Source organism: Chrysochloris asiatica, unplaced genomic scaffold (assembly GCF_000296735.1).
Source record: "Chrysochloris asiatica unplaced genomic scaffold, ChrAsi1.0 scaffold00118, whole genome shotgun sequence".
NCBI classification, from domain to species: Eukaryota; Metazoa; Chordata; class Mammalia; order Afrosoricida; family Chrysochloridae; genus Chrysochloris; species Chrysochloris asiatica.
Window position 1 is genome coordinate 4,351,247 of NW_006408636.1, and position 10,255 is coordinate 4,361,501.

The following is a 10,255-nucleotide window of genomic DNA, read 5'->3' on the forward strand; positions in this document are numbered from 1 at the left end:
AATCCAATCCAGATTCCAATGACATTCTTCAAAGAGATGGGGAAAAAAATTACAAACTTTATATCAAAAAGAAAGAGACCTAGGATAAACAAAACTCTGCTTAAGAAGAAGAATAAGGTTGGAAACCTCTCACTCCCTGACTTCAAAATTTATTACACGGCTACAGTGGTCAAAACACCTTGGTACTGGTACAATGAAAGATACATTGATCAATGGAACAGAATCGAGAATCCAAAAATTAACCCATCCACATTCAGTCAATTGATTTTTGACAAAGTACCTAAATATACTGTATGAGGAAGGAATAGTCTCTTCAACAGATGGTGCTGGCAGAACTGGAAAGTGATATCTGAAAGATTGAAATAAGAACTTTACCTCACGTCTTATAGAAAAATTAATTCAGCATGAATTAAAGACCTAAAAGTGAATCCCAAAATTATGAAGGTCATCAGTGAAAATGAGGGACAAATGTGAGGACACTAATTCAGGAAATACACAGACTACCAAACATTTTGAAAACTACACAAACAAAAGAGAGCAAATGAGATGATTGGGACATACTAAAAATTAAAAACTTATGTGCATCAAAAAACTTCACCACAATAGTGAAAAGGGAACCCACAGAATGGGAAAAAATCTTTTGCAATGACACATCAGACAAGATACTCATTTCTAAAATATATAGGAATCAACAACACCTCTACAAGAAAAAGACAAATAACCCAATTAAAAAATGGACACAGGACATGAACAGACACTTCACCAAGGAGGAGATCTAGACAGCCAACAAACATATGAAGAATGTTCACGATCACTAGCCATTAGAGAGATGCAAATCAAAATAACAATGAGATATCATCTCACACCAACAATAACAGCAAAGATCATAAAAGTAGAAGACAATAAACGCAGATGAGGATGTAGAGAGACTGGGACGCTGCTGCATTGCTGTTAGGATTACAAAATGGTCCAACCTCTTTGGAAAGCCATATGGCGTTTCCTCAGAAGTTTGGAAATAGAAATACCTTATAATCCAGCAATTCCTCTACTTGATATTTACCCACAAGAAATATGAGTCATAATACGAGTAGATATATGCACACTAATGTTCATAGCAGCACTATTTACAATAGCAAAAAGATGGAGACAGTCTAAGTGCCCATGAATGGAAGAATGAACATACACACAATGGAATATTATGCTACCTTGAAGAACAACAAGGAAGCTGCAAGACACCACATAACATGTATGAACCTTGAGAACATTATGTTGAATGAAATTAGCCAGTCGCAAAAAGAGAAATACTATATAAGACCACTTCTGTAATATCTAAGAAACAGAATCCATACTAAAGGCTGGGGGGGGGGGAGGATTCATTGCTGGTTACTGGGATGTGGGGAGAGGGTGAGGGGAGGGAGCGGAAGGTGGAGCACAGGGTAGGGAATAGACACAGAATAGTTTGGGTACTAGGGAGGGGGGCAATACAAAATAAGGAGTAGGGGAATGGAAGAACAAGGCAGATGAGAAAACAATTAGGCAGGTTTGCATGGGCTAAGCGAGACAGAGGTAAATAACGATGCATGCACAACCTTGGAATAACAGGGCTCTGGGACACAGGGATTGAACATGGTTGGAATAGGCAAAATGGGGAAATAATGTTAAAATGCTTGGCTGTCTTTTGAATCTTGGTTTCCCTTACATAACATTATAAAATAGACTCTTGAGAGGGAAAGAAAGGAATAGCAGGAAATATTACCATAGAAATATTGTAAGTTCGTCTTCTGCCTATAACTGATTGGAATACCTAAAATGGGGCTACAACATGCCCAGTGAAGAAGGCTTCCTGCAGAGCCTCTGCATTACATAAGACCATAGGTGGAATTCTGGACCTCACCCAAAATCTTCTGAGGTGGAAAATTTCCACTTAAAGGACAATCAGACAAGCCTGGATCAACTAGAAGAACAGATGACATTTCTTTAAAGAATGACCAACAGGAAAAATACAAAACAATAACAGCAGTCTGAATGATTACTACAAGAACAAGCCAGTTGCTTCCCCAGGAGACTTCAAGGAAGTGGTTGGGTCCCCTCAGGCCAAACCTCCTTTCAAGATTAAGATTCAATGGGAATACACGAGCAGACATGCACTCTGAATGGTGACCACGTTGGTCACCAATATGGGGAAGTGAGGGAAAAATGGGAATGAAACTACAAGCTTAGCCTTATAACGTTCAATAGACGCCTGCAAACCCAGGGGGAGACCTTGGTTGGCCAGCAGTGTGGCAGGACCTGGGAACTCTTGGGCCTAGAATCAGTGACATAGCCACAGAGGACTAGAGTGGAGAGTGAAGTGTCCAGCTGATAAGAAGAGAGGGCATATGGATAAGAACATCCATACTTGCAGATGATAATACCCACTTGACCTGGCTTCAATGACTGGATGATCAGAGCTCAACTAGAAGAAGCAACAAGAAAAAAAAGAGGAATCTGATACAATTTGATGAACTTGACCTACACTTATGGATGAAGTAGCTCAAAAAAAAAAAAATCTTTATAGTGAGGATCATTCCTACCCCCTCCATACACAGAATAGACAGGGATGGGCAACTTAGACATTGGCTACCCAAAATAGTGGGCTACAAAGGCAAGAAGTGACTGGCTTACAAGCTTTCAAGAGGGAGCCTAGATCCAGAGGGAATGGAGGAAGGTAGACTCTCCACTGAGTAGTATACAATCTGTCTGGGCGGAGCTTATGAAAGTAGATGTGAATAGGTCTGTTATAATACAATAGTGAATACTTGTTATCAGGACTGATTATGTGGGTTGGAAATGTAAAAGTAGACAATTTGTAGTAAATGAGGGGAGTGATTGACTTTCCAGTCTAGGAGCAGAAGTCTTTCTGACCACCAATAGACAACAGTAGAGAGTGGGACCCTACCCAGAAATGCAGTGACACGAGACATGGAAGCAGTGGAGAGATGTAGTGGCTGTTGACTTTAGACCTAGACGACCAGGCGGCAGGCTTGCATCATATACCCTTTGTTTGGTTGATGATGCATGGAGGGGATTGTAATCATGAAAATGAAACGATATACGATAGGATGAATGTAAAGCTAATGTTCTCCTATGTAAACTATCACATAATTCACAATAAAATATTAAAAAATAATAAGAAAGAAAGAAACACCATTCATTTGTTGGTTTGTAATACTGTGGTGGCTTGCGTGTTGCTGTGATTCTGGAAGCTATGTCACCATTATTTTAAATATCAGTGGATCACAAATGGTTGACAAAATTCAGCTGATATTCTAGACTAAGACAGACTAGGAAGAAGCAAAGACAGACTACTTCTGAATATTTAGTCACTGAAAACCTTATGAATAGTAGTGGAACACTATCAGGACCAGAATGTAGGTAGGCCATTAGAAGATGAGCCCTTCATGTTGGCAGGCACTCGAAATAAAACTGGAAAAGAGCTGCCTCTTCAAAGTAGAGTTGACTGTGAAAACTCGAATAGAGAAAAGCTTCTCGGACCTTCATTTGGTGATGGTATGGAATTTAAAATGAGGAATAATAGCTGTAAATATCCCTTAACAATTGGAACAAGGAATGTACAAATTAAGAATCTAGGATAACTGGAAATTGTCAAAGAATGAAAGGAAACACAAATATCAATATCCTAGGCAGTAATACCCACTGGTATTTAAAATACTGGTGACATAACTTCCAGAGCTGAAATGGACTGGTATTGGCCATTTTGAATCTAGCAATCACATGGTTTACTATACAGGGAATGAAAAATTGAAGAGGAATCATGTCACATTCATCATCAAAAAGAACATATGAAGATTTATCATGAAGTACAAGAACATCCAATAGAACTATTATTCAAATATATGCAACAAACACTAAAGCCAATGATGATAAAATTGAAAATTTTACCAACTTCTTCAGTATGAAATTGATCAAATATTCAATCAAGATATATTGATAATTACTGGTGATTGAAATGCAAAGGTTGGAAACAAAAAAAGAAGGATCAATAGTTGGAAACATGGGCTTGGTGATAGAAACGATGCTTTGGATCACATGATAGAATTTCACAACACCAATGTCTTCTTCATTGCAAATATACTATTTTGAACAACATAAAAGATGACTATACACATGGACTTCTCCAGATGGAATGTACAGAAATCACATTGACTACAACTGTGGATAGTGATGTTGGAAAAACTGCATATCATTAATCAAACAAGATCAGAGGCAGACTGTGGAATATACTATCAATTACTCATAACCACATTCAGACAGAAGCTGAAGACAATTTTTAGAAGTCCACCAGAACCAAAATATGAACTTGAACATATCACATCTAAATTTAGAGATCATCTGAAGAATACATTTGATGAATTAGACACTAACGTCCAAAGACTAGAAGAGTTGTGGGATGAGATCAGTAACATCATACAGGGAGAAAGCAAAACATCATTTAAAGTACAGGAAAGAAGGAAAAGACCAACATGGATGTATGAAGAGACTCTGAAACTTCCTCTTCAGCATAAAGATGATAAAACAAATGGAAGAAATTAGGGGGTAAAAGAGCTGAATAGAAAATTAAAAAAAAAAAAAAAAGCTCCAGACAAAGTAAAATACTATAACAAAAGCCAAATTAAAAAATATGCTCTGAGGGAACTGAAGAAAAGATTCAAGCCTTGCAATATTGAAGGATTCTATGGTGTAGCACTGTGGGTTAATGCTCTAGACTGCAAAGTTTTTGAACTGCAAAGGTTGGCTGTTCAAGCTCACCCGCTGCACCTTGAAAATGAAAATGACCGCTATGGGTTGGAATCGACTTGAAGGCACTTAACAACAGTAACATGGGCAAAATATTGAATGATGGAGAAAACTTCATAAGTAGATGGAAGGAATACTCAGAATTGCTGTACCAAAAAGAAATGATCAAATCAAGAAATAGAATATGATCAAAAGCCAATGATACTGAAGGAAGAAGTTCAAGGTGCATGAAGGCATTGGTAAAGAACAAGGAATTGAAATGGAAATGGAAATGAAAATCTTTCAAGAAACTGATACAACACTGGAAGCAATCAATCATCTATGCCAATAAATTTGAAAGACAAATTCCTGGTCAATTGACTGGAAGAGATCCCCATTTGTGCCCATTCCAAAGTGAGGTGACATCATTGGAAATGTGGAAATCATTGGACAATATCATTAATATCCCATGCAAACAAAATTTTGTTAAAGATAGTTCAAAGATGGCTGCAATCATACATTGACAGAGAATTTTCAGAGGTTCAGCTGGATTCAGAAGAGGACATGGAACAAGGGATACCATTGTTAATGTCAGGTGGATCTTGGCTGAATGCAAAGACTACCTGTGTATTATTGACTGCACAAAAGGTTTCAATTATATGGATCATCACAAATTATTGGCAACATTGCAGAAAATTAGTATTCTGAAACACTCTTGTGCTCATGAGGAATCTGTACATAATTCAAGAGGCAGTTGTTCAAACAGAACAAGGGAACACCAAATGGGTTAAAATTAGGAAAGATGTCAGTCAGAGCTGTATTCTTTCACCATACTTATTCAATCTATATGCTGAGCAAATAATGTGAGAAGCTGGATTATATGAAGAAAAATGTGGAATCAAGTTTGGAGCAAGACTCTTTAACAACCTGCAATATGCAGATGATAAACGTTGCTTGCTGAAATTGAAGGGGATTTAAAATATTTCTGATGAACATCAAAGACCATACCTTTGATATGACTTGCATTTCAATGTAAAGAAAATAAAAATCTTCACCACTAGACCAATAAACAACATCCACACAAAAGGAGAGAAGATTGAAGATGTCAAATACTTCATTTTGCTCATATAAACTCTCATGGAAACAGTACTCAAGAAATAAAACAAATCTGCTACTCAAGAGCTCTTTGAATTGTTTAAGGGCAAAGATATCAGTTTGAGGACTAAGGTGCACCTGACCCAAACCATGATATTGTTAATAACCTCATTGCATGTGAAAGTTGGACAGTGAATAAGGAAGACCATAGAATTGATATATTTGAGTTATGGTGTTGGAGGAGAATATTAAAAGCACCATGGTCTGTCAAAAAAACATACCAAAAAAAACAAAAACAAAAACAAATAAATCTGTGTTGGAAGAAGTACAGCCAGAATGCTCCTTGGATGCCATGATGGTCAGATATGTCATCATGAGGGAAAATTCCTTGGAAAAGTTTATCGTGTTTGGTAAAGTGGAGGGATGGAGAAAAAGAGGAAGACCTCCAACAAGATAGAATGACAGTGGTAGAATCAATGTGATCAAACATAGCAACAATTGTGAGGTTGGTGAAGGACCGTGCAGTATTTTGATCTGTCTTGCATATGGTCAATATGAGTTGGTACCAACTTGGTGACACCTAACAACAACAACAACAACCCAAAGCAATCTACAGATATAAAGTAATCCCAATCCTGATTCCAACAACATTTTTTAAAGATTTGGGGAAAAATGATCATGAGCTTTATATGGAAAGGAAAGAGACCTCGGGTAAGCAAAATACTACTTAAGAAGAACAAAGTTGGAGGCCTCTGCCTTCCTGATGTCAAAATTTTCTAGAGTCAAAGTACACAAGAAGAATTTACCTGTTCATGTCTGCATTAATAATTCCTTTAGAAAGATCAGCTCAAGTCTGGTAATATGATGTAGAGATTAAAGTTCCCAACTGCCTGACTTTTTCAACATGTTATACCACTCCATAAGCCTTGATATCAGTCACTTCTTCCCTCACTCATGCCCCTGGTTCCACAACATGCTGCAATGTCTCACAAAATTCACAATTGTCAAAAGAAATGATTCATGCAATTGTGGAGGCTGGCAAGTCCCAAATCCATAGTTTATAGTCAATCTGGAGGATTTTCTTCATCACATAGCCTCAGGAGCTGAGTAATCCAAATTGGCAGATCAGAAAATAGACTGTTGGTGTGTGAGGCTGTATAAAGGGCGTAATCATTAGAGTATGTCAAAGGAAATGACTCACTCAATTGTGGAGGCTGGCAAGTCCCCAATTCATAGTTTACAGATCAGTGTGAAGGAATCTTCTCATCTACATAGTCTCAGGAACTAAGGAACACAAATTGGCAGGTCAGACACATGCTGCTGATGCATGACGCTATGGTGAGCTGAAAGTCCCATGAACTGAAGGTCAGATGTAATTAACCAGAAGCAAGATCTACAGAGAGAGATCATTTCCAAAACAGTCTTATGAATTGGAATCAGACCATGCCCTCAAAGAAAACTAAAGGTGGTGGCTTGAGTCATATCCTTTCTTAAATGGGGGCATCCTAAATCCTTTTTTCCATTCAAATCCTCACTCCTAGCCCCACCTTAATTCTTACTCCTTGTTGTAATGTTTTTAAGTGCTTTTGAATTTGTTTCCAGTCATAGCAAACTTGTATAGGGTTTCTGAGAAGTGGCTGATGGGTTTGAACCACCAACCTTGTGTTTAACAGTCTAGTACTTGTCCTACAGCACCACATCAGGATTGCATGTTGTTGTTAAGTACCATTGAGTCAATATTGACTCATAGCAACCCTATACACAGCAGAATGAAATGCTGACTGATCCTGCACCATCTTCACAATCATCGTTACACTTGAGCCCATTGCTGCTGCCACTGGTCTTCGTTTATTTTGCTTACCCTCCACTTTATCAAGCATGGTGTCATTCTTCAGGGACTTGTGTCTCCTGATAATATGTCTGAAGTATGAAAGATGAAATATCAACAACCTGGCTTCCAAGGAGCATTCTAACTGTACTTCCTCCAACACAGATTTGTTTATACTTCTGGTAGTCCATGGTACTTTTAATATTCTCCTCTAACACCATAACTCAAATTCTTCATTCAATTATTCTATGGCCTTCCTTATTCACTGTCCAACTTTCATATGCATGTAAGGAGATTGAAAATGCCACGGCTTAAGTCAGGAGCACGTTATTCCTTAAACCGACATCATTGCTCTTGAACACTTTGAAAAGGTCTTCTGCAGCCAATTTGCTTAATATAAATACATCGTTTGGTTTCTTGACTGCTGCTTCCATGAGAAAGATCCCTGGTGGATTCAAGCTAAATTAAGTCTTTGACAACTTCAATCCATTCTCCATTATCATAATGTTATTAATTGGTCCAGTGGTGAGGATTTTTGTTTTCTTTATATTCAGGGGAAACCCATACAGAAGGATGTGGTCTTTGATCTTCAGCAATAAGTATTTTAAGTCCTCTTCATTTTCAGCAAGCAAGGTTTTATCATTTGTGTACTGCAGGTTGTTAATGGTTCCTCCAATCCTGATGCCACACTTTCTTCATATAATCCAGCTTCTAATTTATTTGCTTAGCATACAGATTGAATAATTATGGTGAAAGAATACAACCCTGGTACATATTTTTCATGATTTTATACCATTCAGTGTTCTCTTGTTCTGTTCGAATGATTGCCTCTTGATATACGTGCAGTTTCCTCATGAGCACAATTAAGTGTTCTGGAATACCAAGTATTTGCAATGTTATCCAGAGTTTGTCATGATCCGAAGAGTTGAAAGTGTTTGCATAGTCAGGAAAGCACAGGCAAATACCTTTCTGGTCTTGTCTTTTTTCAGCCAAGAAATAGCTGAGGTCAACAATGAACTCATTGCAATCTGGTTTGAACCTCTGGTAGATCCGTCAATTTACTGTTGCAGTCATTTCATTTTTGTATTATGCTAGCAAAATTGCACTTGCATGTGATATTATTGATATTGTCCAATGATTTCTGCATTTCATTGGGTCACCTATCTTTGAAATGGGCACAGATATGGATCAATTCCAATCAGATAGCTGGCTTCCAAATATCTTGACATAGATGAGTTAGTACCTCTATTGCTGCATCAATTTGTTGAAAAATTTCAATTTGCATTCCACCAATTCCCAGAGCTTTGTTCTTTGCAAATGCGTCAGTGCATCTTGGAATTCTTCCTTCAGTACCACAGGTACTTGATAATATGCTACCTCTTGAAATGCCTGACCACCAACTATTTCTTTTTGGTACAGTGATTGGGTGTATCCTTTCCAATTTATGTACTTGTTTTATTTTATTTTTTTGCACTTCATTGTGAATTGAGTAAAGGTTTACAGAGGAAAATCATCAGTATTACATTCAACAAATCATATACTGTACTTCATTACATGGTTGTAATCCCCCCCCCCCATGCACCAACAGTTAACAGCACTTACCTCTATTCACTTTAACCACTGCATTCCTTTCTGGGTCTCCTGTCATTCGCACCCTTCCACTGCAAACCTCCCTCTGATTGTATATTGCCTGCCCTTCATCCATGTCAATGTGTGTCTACCCTCCCCCCCAAAATAATCATAGATTGTTTCTTTTATCAAGAAACCCCCCAGTTTTTCATGTACAAAAAACAAAACAAAACAAAACAAAAAAAACATGCAGGAATATATAATGATTTAAACAATGAAAGGGCACATTCTGGAAACCAGGCTTCTGGCCTCCAGTACACAGTCTCTCTCTTTCCATGAGTCTAGTGTACTCAGCTGCTCAATCTTTCCATGCCATCAACTCTGCCTACATATCTGGTGTCACTCTTTCTCTAGATAGGGTCCCATGTTTCACTCATGCTCTTCTGTCTTAATGGTCTTAGGGTCCTCTGTTCCTGGAATGTAAGATTAAATATCCCCCCTTTTATTGCACAACTTCTACCATTACAGTTGTGACAATCTCAATGAAGTATACCACTACTTAATCAAATGAATCCTATCCCCATCTCCTTTCACCAGAGCCATCTGGACAAGAAGAAAACAATCCAGTGGGGATTCTACCTTCCCCCACACATTCTGAAACTAGACTCCCTCTTGAAAACTTGTAAGCTCAGCTACTTTGTGCCTTTATACACCCCACACCAATTTTAGGTAGTTAATGTCTAACTTGCCCATCCCTATCAACGCTGTGTACATAGAGGAGATAGGTTTGATCCTTAATGTGAAAATTCCTTCCCTCTTGGTTGGTATTCTGAGCTACTACAACCATAAATATAGGTCAAGTTCATCAGATTGAAGCAATTTACACTTGCATCCTTTATCAAATTTCTTTATCTTCCTCTAGTTGAGTTCCAATCATCAAGCCATCTAAGCTAGGTCAAATGGATACTATCTGCACGTTTGGGTGCT